This window comes from Pogona vitticeps, chromosome 1, assembly GCF_051106095.1.
Source record: "Pogona vitticeps strain Pit_001003342236 chromosome 1, PviZW2.1, whole genome shotgun sequence".
NCBI classification, from domain to species: Eukaryota; Metazoa; Chordata; class Lepidosauria; order Squamata; family Agamidae; genus Pogona; species Pogona vitticeps.
Genome location: NC_135783.1, coordinates 144,646,447 through 144,657,553, shown reverse-complemented (window position 1 = coordinate 144,657,553; position 11,107 = coordinate 144,646,447). Strand labels below are relative to the sequence as shown.

The 11,107-nt window shown below is 38.6% G+C and overlaps 1 long non-coding RNA gene across 1 annotated transcript in view; it reads right to left on the bottom strand.

Moving 5' to 3' along the window:
• Positions 1-1,291: 1,291 nt before the first annotated feature.
• The window catches only part of LOC144587861 (uncharacterized), a 34,817-nt gene continuing 25,001 nt past the window's right edge, over positions 1,292-11,107 (bottom strand). The window contains exon 2 of the long non-coding RNA XR_013543121.1: positions 1,292-11,107. This exon is cut by the window's right edge and continues 2,392 nt beyond it. This is a non-coding gene — a long non-coding RNA (uncharacterized LOC144587861).

Here is an 11,107-nt window from a genome sequence, read left to right as displayed (position 1 = left end):
TTGTATGTATAGCCACATGGTATTTGCTGGGCCCATTCATGTGGCTGTCATTTCAGTCAGAATATTTCTTGTTATTTGCACTGGTTCTGTAGTCTACATGTGCTACATAATATGAATCAATTTCTGTCCTGTTTCTGGGTCCCTGTTGCCCTAAAATTTTCCTTTTTTAAAAAATTTATAATTGATACATTGCTATTTTCCTGTCACTTCCAACCGCTACCTGATGTGCCACCTGGTGGAATATGTCACCTTCCTTCCTTCCTTCCTTCCTTCCTTCCTTCCTTCCTTCCTTCCTTCCTTCCTTCCTTCCTTCCTTCCTTCCTTCCTTCCTTCCTTCCTTCCTTCCTTCCACAACTGGGGGAGGGGGAGAGGCTATCTTCTTCTGAGCACTGTTGTCTGTGTTCTTGTTGCTGCTGCTGCAAGAACTTTCCATGGAAAATAAGTGATTTATTGTTAAGCATTAAAAAAAACTACTACTAATAAACGGGTACAAGGGCGTTGACCATGTAGTGGCTGTGGTGTCCAAAAACCTGAACTATTTGCAAAGTACAGTGGGGTCTTGACTTGAGAACTTAATCCATATTGGAAGGCGGTTCTCAAGGCAAAAAGTTCTCAGGTCAAATCTGCATTTCCCATAGGAATGCATTGAAAACCATTTGATCCGTATCTGCTCTTTTCCGTCCATAGAAACTAATGGGAAGCTGCTATTCCGCCTTCAACCACTAGAGGGGGATATTTGTTTCTTTTTTTCTTAGGTCAAGAAAGGTTCAGGGAAGGCAGGGAAAATACAGTCCAGGCAGTACCAGGCAGTCTGAAGACTGTCTCCCAATCCACTCTCTAAACGCTGGGAGGAGTGAGGAAGCAGACAGGACCCTTTTCACTGGCCAACAGTTAACTGAAAGTTCACATTTTGCACTTTCCCTGCCTCCCACGTGGTTTTTTTTCAGTTCTTAACTCAAATCTAAGTATGTAAGTCAAGTCAATATTTTCCTATGACAGCGGTTCTTAAGTCAAAATGTTCTTAACTCGAGCCGTTCTTACGTCAAGACCCCACTGTAAATAAAGCAGCAGCAACATTCATATGTGCCAAAGCAATAAGGGTTGACGTGATGCAGAGATTAGATCCTTTTTCAAAGGCCATGCTGGTGAGGTGGAAAAACCCTGATTAGCTGACCAAATGAATTGATGTTACATGTGTGTCATGGGAATGGAAATTTATAAAACAGTATAAATAATGGCAGAATCGATATAACGGGGGTTCTTTTGGCAGAAAAAAGGAGAGCTTTCTACATTGTAAAGACTGAAATGTTTTATTTTGGCTTCAGGCTTCTGCAGACATGATCCAGTTCATTAAATACATGAAGTGTTGCCTCCATGCATAGAATATGCTACATATGCTTAATTCGTTTTTAAGATTAGCAAAAGATTTTTTGTTATTTTATCTATGTGAGAGATATTTCTAGCTAAATACTGTAATATGTGTGATTTGGAGATATTTTTAAGGGACATAATGAAGGCAGTAATATACTTTCATTAATTAAGGTGACCACATTTTTGCTGCTGAAGCAGAAAGATGTCAGAACTAAACCCCTCCACTACAGATGGTCGTACATAAAACCAGTTAAAATTTCTATTGATTGATGAATTCACTCAAGTGTGCAATCCGTTCAGTCCTATTGAACGGAATGATATATAATTTTGAGCATAAAGTTGTAAGACTGCATTGTAAGCAAACCTAACTCTGGCACCTCTTATCCTATTACTTTCCAGACATAACTAGATTAAAATTACCACCATTTTCACTTATAGCTAGGAGTGATAGGAAAGACAGTCCTGTATATTTGGGATTCTCCTACTCCCATTACCCCTAGTGCCCATGGCCAGTGGTCAGGAATGATGGGAGTTGTGCTCAAACAACGTCTGTAGGCCAGAGATTTCGCCTCCTGATACATAGCGCTCTGTGGTCAGTAGTTTGTTTTGTGCCATCAGGTTGGAAATGACTTGTATTGACCCTAATAGAGCTTTCAAGGTGAGATATTTAAGAAGTGGCTTTACCAGATCTACACCTCCTGTATGTTTCCATGGCTGAGTGGAATTTTAACCCAGGCCTCCTGAGTCCTAGTTCATCATTCTGTCTGCTACTGGCATGGTTACTCTAGTCCAGTGCATTATTTCCACATGACCAGCCAAAGGTTTTTTTGGGACTTCATAAATACACCATGAAAGTTGTACCGTTACCCATCCCCTATTCTCAGCGCATTACCATTAATCATTACAATTAAAACAAATGAGAACACGATGTGGAATCTTAGGCTGTACTTGCAAAGGATACAAAACTATTCAGCTCTCATAATGCTGGTTATGTGTGATAATTAACCACTGAAGCCTGAGATTCTCCCTGCCATTGCTGTACTGGCATCTGTGTGGTGTGCAAAAGGAAAGTTATGTCAGTATTCACCATGCTTTGTTATCCCTTGTTTTTCAAAGAAATGGGTGCCTCGGAGAACCATCCATGCACTTTCTTGCTGTCTTGCAAGCGCAGGTGTAGAAGATGCTACAGGCAGAGCCTTCTGCAACTTTGAAAATTCCAGTGGATTCCCAATAGGCGTGGAAGAGTATTTCAGTAGTAGGTTAGGTCTCAGGCAGTGAGATCGCTTCTGGCACTGCTAAGGTTCAGGGAACAAATTCTCTCTTTCTCTCTCCGGCTCTTAAGCGGAGACCAAGTAATAGAACAGCACAAGAATCCCACTGCTAGCTACTGAAAACTGTCAGATTTCATGCCTTTCACATAATAGCCATCTGTTCTGAAAAATGAAACGCAATGTCCAAATGTCAGCTTATTGCAGGTATCTTCAAATCCCTTTTCTTCCTTTTAAAATTTTTCTTCTTCTTCTCTCTCTCTCTCTCTCTCTCTCTCTCTCTCGGCGTGGTTGTTCTCAACCTTCTTATTTCCCTGCCACCCCATTTCTACTTGCTGTGATATTGTGTTTGGTTCTCCGCACCCCACCCCCTTGCCAAGAGAACAAAGTGCTCAGTTGGACACTAGCTTCCTTACAGGGCCATGGATTTGCTGTTAAGACACTGTTGATGATTAATGTTGTTGAGGACCCTGCCTTGCTTAGAAGAAGAGGAAGAAGACATCATCTCCATTAGGAATTCATTCGCTGACTGGCTTGGGGCCAGAAGCACAAATCTGTTCTCATGTTGATGTCTTGTGCCTGTTTGACCTCAGGCATTTAGTAGGTTGTTTTACTAGCTCAATTTTTCTCTCTTATTTAAGAACTCTGTTTCCTTCCAGTCAACTGATTTTCACGTCCTTTTCCTGTGAATTTCCTATGAAATTAAATCTATGTATTCATTTGTGCACGATTGTGTGTGGTTTTTTTTTTTAAACCTTAAAGGACTTGCTTGGCCTACCACCTTGATATAGCTTGCATTTATATATCAAACCATCTTGTCTTCCCGCCTCCTTTTCTAATGGAAAAGTAAATGCTTATTCTCCCTTGTGCCTGATATATGACTACAGTGCATTGTAAAGATGTGACCCCGATGGAGTCCCTAAATTATAAAGCAGGAGTTCTTTTTCTATTACTGTGAATAACAATTGGAGAGCTGGTTCTTTACAATAAGTTATTTATTCTCCATTTTGAGGTTTTATCCTCACCCCAGGTGGTGGCCATGTATATTTCAGCAGGTTCCACCACAGAAGCAGCTGGGCTGCTCTCGCACTGTATTAGATTGTATCCAGTGGAAAGAAATGAATTTGAGAGCAAGACATATAGGCTGATGAAAAGTCGTCTCTTGTTGAATGTGAGATTTTCTATTTGCTTCATATCTGTTATCAGCATCGCCGTCATGTAAATGCATATTTATGACCTAGCTCACAGCATGCACAGTATGTGAAGGAGAGAGAGCAAGCAGGTGTCTGTACAGTGTCTGGAAAACTCTTTAAAGATTTCCAAATGTCTTTCGGGAAGAAAAATGAGGGTGAAAAGAAACTGAGTAAAAACAGCCACCCTGCTTGTGAGCAGCCTTGCCCTCACTCATTATGACCAGACAAAATATTTTAGTGGGTCAGGATCAGCTTTCCATAACCTCAGGCCTGCCAGATATGCTGGATTATCACTTTATTGTTTTCAGCCATGTGTGAATGATGAGATTTTTATTCCAGCATTTCTGAAGGGTCACAGTCTGAGGAAGGCTGAAGAGTTCAGCATACTGTGGCAATGGCAGCTCCAGTTCATGTCCTTATGGGTTGTAGGTGATGACTTTTTAAATTCCCCAGCCATTTCAAGAACGTCTAGAGCAAAGTGATGCTCAAGATGTCGCAACAAAGGCTTTTAATTTATATGGAACAAGAGATGCCTGATGGATTCAGAAAAGAAAAAAGCACTCAAGATCATATTACAAATATCCTCCGGCTACTGGAGAGCACCAAAAAATATCAGAAGAATACCAGTCTTTTATTATTGACTACAGCAAACCATTTGTCTATGTAGATGAGAAATGATGGATTTTTCTGAACTAAATGTGTGTGCCTCAGCACTTGATTGTCCTGATATATAACTTGTATGGTGGACAAAAAACTACCATTAGGACAGAATATGGAGAGACAGAATGGTTTCCTATAAGGAAATAAAATATACCCTTGTATTATTCATTTCCTTATAGGAAACCATTCTGTCTCTCCATATTCTGTCCTAATGGTAGCTTTTCCTTATTTCCTTATTTGTTGAATCTCAACACAGAACATATCATATGGAAAGCTGGGCTAAATTCAGATGGATGAGGAGTGAAAAATGGTGAAAGAAACACCAATAGTTTAAGATACGTAGATGACACCCCTTCATGGATTGCTGCCTTGTTGTGGCAAAGGGGCTTGAGTAATTCAGAGAAGCTATGGGCTATGACGTGCGGGGACACCCAAGACAGACAGGTCATAGTGGAGACTAAACGCAATCCACCTGGAGCAGGAACTGGCAAGCCACTTCAGTATCTTTGCCAAGAAAACTCCATGGATAGAAACAAAAGGTTAAAAGATATGATCCTGGAAGATGAGCCCCTCAGGTTAGAAGGCGTCCAACATGCTACTGAGGAAGAGCGGAGGACAAGTAGAAGCAGCTCCAGAGCTAATGAAGTGGTTGGGCCAAAGCCGAAAGGATGGTTAGCTGCAGACACGCCTGGAAGTGAAGGGGAAGTTTGATGCTGCAAAGAAAAATACTGCATAGAAACCTGGAATGTAAGATCTATGAACCTTGGTAAGCGGGATGTGGTCAAACAGGAGATGGCAAGAATAAACATCAACATCCTGGGCGTCAGTGAACTAAAATGGACAGGAATGGGCGAATTCAATGCAGATGATTATCATATCAACTATTGTGGGCAAGAATCCCATAGAAGAAATGGAGTAGCCCTCACAGTCAACAAAAGAGTGGGAAAAGCTCTACTGGGATACCATCTCAAAAATGATAGAATGATGTCAATACGAATCCAAGGCAGACCTTTCAACATCACAGTAATCCAAGTTTATGCACCAACCATCAATGTTGAAGAGGCTGAAATTGACCAATTCTATGGAGACTTACAACACCTTCTAGAACTAACACCAAAGAAAGATGTTCTTGTCATAATCGGGGACTGGAATGCTAAAGTAGGGAGTCAGGAGATAAAAGGAACAACAGCTAAGTTTGGCCTTGGAGTTCAAAACGGAGCAGGGCAAAGGCTAATAGTGTTTTCTCAAGAGAACAAGCTGGTAATCACAAACACTCTTTTCCAATAACACAAGAGGCAACTCTACACAGGGACATCACCAGATGGGCAATACCGAAATCAGATTGATTATATTCTCTGCAACCAAAGATGGAGAAGCTCTATACAGTCAGCAAAAACAAGACCTGGAGCTGATTGTGGCTCTGATCATCAGCTGCTTATAGCAAAACTTGAACTTAAACTGAAGAAAGTAGGAAAAACCACTGGGCTAGTCAGGTATAATCTAAATCAAATCCTTTAGTGAAGTAGAAGTGAAGAACAGATTTAATGAACTCGATTTGGTGGACAGAGTGACTGATGAACTATGGATGGAGGCTCATAACACTGTACAGGAGGCAGCAACAAAAACCATCCCAAAGAAAAGGAAATGCAAGAAAGCAAAGTGGCTGTCCAACAAGGCCTTACAAATAGTAGAGAAGAGAAGGGAAACCAAATGCAAGCGAGACAGGGAAAGTTACAGAAAATGGAATGCAGACTTCCGAAGAATAGCAAGGAGAGACAAGAGGGCCTTCTTAAATGAACAGTGGAAAGAAATAGAGGAAAATAACAGGAAAGGAAAAACCAGAGATATGTTCAAGAAAATTGGAGCTATTAAAGGAACATTTTGTGCAAAGATGGACATGATAAAGGACAAAAATGGTAGGGACCGCACAGAAGCAGAAGACATCAAGAAGTGACAAGAATACACAGAGGAATTATACCAGAAAGATCTGGATGTCCTGGACAACCCAGATGGTGTGGCTGCTGAGCTTGAGCCAGACATCCTGGAGAGTGCAGTCAAGTGGGCCTTAACCTGTCTAACAACAAAGCCAGTGGAGGTGATGGCATTCCAGTCGAACTATTTAAAATCTTAAAAGATGATGCTGTTAAGGTGCTGCATTCAATATCCCAGCAAGTTTGGAAAACTCAGCAGTGGCTAGAGGATTGGGAAAGATCAGTCTACATCCCAATCCCAAAGAAGGGTAACACCAAAAAATTGCTCCAACTACCATAAATTTGCACTCATTTCACACGCTAGCAAGGTTATGCTCAAAATCCTACAAGGTAGGCTTCAGCAGTATGTGTACTGAGATCTCCCAGAAGTACAAGCTGGATTTTGAAGGGGCAGAGGAACTAGAGACCAAATTGCTAACATGCGCTGGATTATGGAAAAAGTCAGAGAGTTCCAGAAAAACATCTATTTCCACTTCATTGAATACGCAAAAGCCTTTGATTGTGTGGACCACAACAAACTATGACAAGTTCTTAAAGAAATGGGAGTGCCTGACCACCTTATCTATCTCCTGAGAAATCTGTATGTGGGACAGGAAGCAACAGTTAGAACCGGATATGGAACAACTGATTGGTTCAAAATTGAGAAAGGAGGACTGTATATTGTATCCCTGCTTATTTAACTTATATGAAGAATACATCATGCGAAAGGCTGGACTGGAGGAATCCCAAGCCGGAATGAAGATTGCCAGAGAAATATCAACAACCTCAGATATGCAGATGATACCACTCTGATGGCAGAAAGTGAGGAGGAATTAAAGAACCTCTTAATGATGGTGAAAGAAGAGAGTGTCAAAAATGGTCTGAAGCACAACATCAAAAAAACTAAGATCATGGCTACTGGTCCCATCACCTCCTGGCAAAGAGAAGGGGAAGTTGACAGGTTTTACTTTCTTGGGCTCCGTGGTCACTGCAGATGGTGACAGCAGCCACAAAATTGAAAGATGCCTGCTTCTTGGGAGGAAAGCGATGACAAACCTCGACAGCATCTTAAAAAGCAGAGACATCACCTTGCTGAGAAAGGTCCACGTAGTTGAAGCTATGGCTTTTTCTGTACTGATGTATGGTAGTGAGAGCTGGGCCATAAAGAAGGCTGACTGCCGAAGAATTTATGCTTTTGAATTGTGGTATTGGAGGAGGCTCTTGAGAATCCCCTGGACTGCAAGGAGATCAAACCTATCAAGTTTGGAGGAAATCAACCCTGAGTGCTCACTGGAAGTATAGATCCTGAAACTGAGGCTCCAGTACTTTGGCCATCTCATGAGAAGAGAAGACTTCCTGGAAAAGACCTTGATGTTAGGAAAGTGTAAAGGAAAGAGGAGAAGGGGACGACAGAGGATGAGATGCTTGGTGTCATCAAAGCTACCGACAACTGGGAGGCAGTGGAAAACAGGAAGGCCTGGTGTGCTCTAGTCCATGGGGTCACAAAGAGTCGGACATGACTTAACGACTAAACAACAACAAGAAGATGACACCATATTTCTGGCAGAAAGCATCAATGACTTTCTTGTATTATACCTAATAGAAAGATTTCTGGCTTAAAGTCTACATGTTTTTTCAACAAGCCATATATGTATTTTTTCCAAAACATTTTTGCTTTATCACATGTCCAGCAAAGATGATAATAAGTTTCATTTTTTATGACATTTCCAGCATTTACTTGACCTGTTAGAATATATTTTAGCTAATCTATCTGATGGTAAATGCCATCTATAAAACATTTTATATAAATTCTCTTTATAATATGCTGCCATTGTCATTTTACAGTTTCAAGACTACAGTTTTTGCCATTTTTCAAAGTCAGTATTATATCCATTTTTTTTGCCCAATGAACCGTCGTTTCTTTGACTTGTTCATGCTCCATTTTCCAATTTAAAAGAAATGTATATATTTTCCCAATTAATTTATCATCTGATGTTAATATTATTTGGTCAAATGTTGTCTGTTCTTTATAAAAATCATACATTTTTGAATCCCTTTCATATCTAGATTTTATTTGCATTAGAGGCCACCACGATGCGTCTAGTCCCTGATCTATAAAATCTTGTTTCTGTTTTAATCTCCTGTCTATATCTAAGATATCTGTATAAGTAAAAAAAATTCAGAGTTCAGAAGATTGGGATGAACAAATGCTTCTGTAGGTGAAACCCATCCTGGTATTTTTGTGTACATTTTCATTTTTATTTCTTCCCATATTATATACAAGGGGTTTCTAATATGGTGGTTTTGGAAATTCCTGTGGGTTTTAGCTTTCTGATACCATAAAAAGGTATGCCGCCCTAGCTGTAAATCATGCCCTTCTAAATACAAAAGTCTTTTGCTTTTCAGACAAATCCATTATTTCAGCCACATTAGGACAGATGATTGGTAATATAAGATCCAGTCCGGTAAACCAAAGCCTCCTTTTTCCTTGAATTCTTGAAGTATTTTCAATTTGATTCTCACTTTCTACCCTTGCCATATAAATTTTAATATCACCTTGTTTAGATCATCAGAGTATTTCTTCTCTATTTTCATTGGCACTGTTTGAAACAGAAAAAGTAGTTTTGGCAAGATGTTCATTTTAATTGTTGCAAGTCTTCCTAGTAGTGAAAGTTGTAGATTTTTCCATTTTTCTAGGTCCATTTTTATTTGGTTAAGTAGTTTTATATAATTATTTTCTTTTATAGTTATGCACCTGTAAGTTAGATATATTCTGAGGTATTTAACTTTTTAAACTATTTGTAGATCTGACATCTCTGAGAGTTGATTTTTTTGTTTGGCTGTTAAATTTTTCACTATAACTTTAGTTTTTTCTTTGTTTATCTTCAATTCTGCTACTTCTCAGAATTCATCAATTTTCTCCAGTAGTCTCAATGTTGTTTCCAACGGATCTTCCAAAATAAACACCAAGTCATCTGCAAATGCTTGTAATTTGTAACTGTCGTCCTTTATTTTGGTGCCTTTGATTTCTGGATCGTTCCTCACATTCGTATTTAATACTTCCAAAGTTAATATGAATAGCAATGAAGAGAGATATCTCTGTCTAGTACCTTTTTAAATATTAATATTATCTGTCAATTAACCATTTACAATTACTTTAGCTATTTGTTCATTATAGATTGTCTCAATTACATTGATGAAGTTTTTGCCAAAGTCCATAGCTTTTATGTGCTATATCATAAATTGCCAAAGCATTTTGCCAAAAATGCTTTTTGGGCATCCAGAAAAATTAATGCCATTTGTTTCTCTGTATGCACCTCATAATATTCTAATATGTCTAAGATTATCCTTAGGTTGTATCTTAGTTGTCTTTTTGGCAAAAATCCATTTTGGTCTGAATGGATGAACTCCATTAAATTTTTTTTCAATCTTTCCGCTATAATTACTGCAAAGATTTTTTAGTCCACATTCAATAATGATATTGGTCTAAATTTTTTTATATGACTAGAGTCTGTATCTTCTTTTGGTATTAGGGTGATATATGCCTCTAGCTATGTCTTGGGCATTTTAGCTTCTAATAGAACTTTGTTGCAGACCTCTTTTATTGGTAGGGCTAATATCTCGGAAGGATTTATAAAATTCCCCTGGTAATCCGTCTGGTCCTGGGGTCTTATCATTTTGTTTTTGTTTTTTAATGGCTTCTATTAAATGGCATCATTGTTATTTTCTCATTTAGGATACTTTTAATGTTTTCTGGTACTTTAGGGAGGTTTGCTTTTTCGATATATTGTTTTTTTGAAGGAAAAATTATTGGGTATCATGCAGATTAGCACAATATTCTTTAGGTTTTTTATTTTCTCTTTTTGATATTGTAAGTTTCCATTTTCATCTTGTAGCTTCTTTATTAATCTTTTTTTTTTCAGTCTATATGATAGCCATCTTCCAGGTTTGTTGGCATTCCCAAAGAAATTTTGTTTAGCCCTTTTAACTTGTTGAGCTAATTCTTCTGATTCTATTAATTTATGTTTCACTATCTCCATCTGGTTTTTAAGGATTTTTTTTCTGCAGTTCTTTTTTGCAATTCTCGCTCCAGTTTTTAAAATTCTTCCTTCAGTTTTGTAAGCTGTTGCTTTTTTTCTTTATTCCTTTTGGCTATACTGTATATAATATGGCTAATCCTCTGAAATATGCTTTAGTTGTGTCCCAAATAATTTCTTCTTTTTTATTTTCTTTGAAGAATTCCATTTATTTTTTAGTTCTTTCCACAAATTCTTTATCTTGACTTGGAATGAATTGTGATGACAGTGAAAGAAGTGCCAAAGCCGGATTGCTGTTGAACACTAAGAAGACAAAAATCATGACTGCAGACTAACTGCACTAATGCTGACAATGAAGAAATTGAAATAGGGATTTTGTATACCTTGGTTCAGTCATCAATCGAAAGAGAGACTGCAGCCAACAAACCAGAAGAAGACTGAGACTAAGACAGGCCCCAATGAAGGAATTAGAAAAGTTCATCAAATATAAGGATGTGTCACTGGAAACCAAGACCTAGATCATCCACACTTTTATATTTCCAACCACCAAGTATAGGTGTGAAAGCTGGAGAGTAAAGAAAACTAAGAGAAAAAAAATTGTTTGGAAT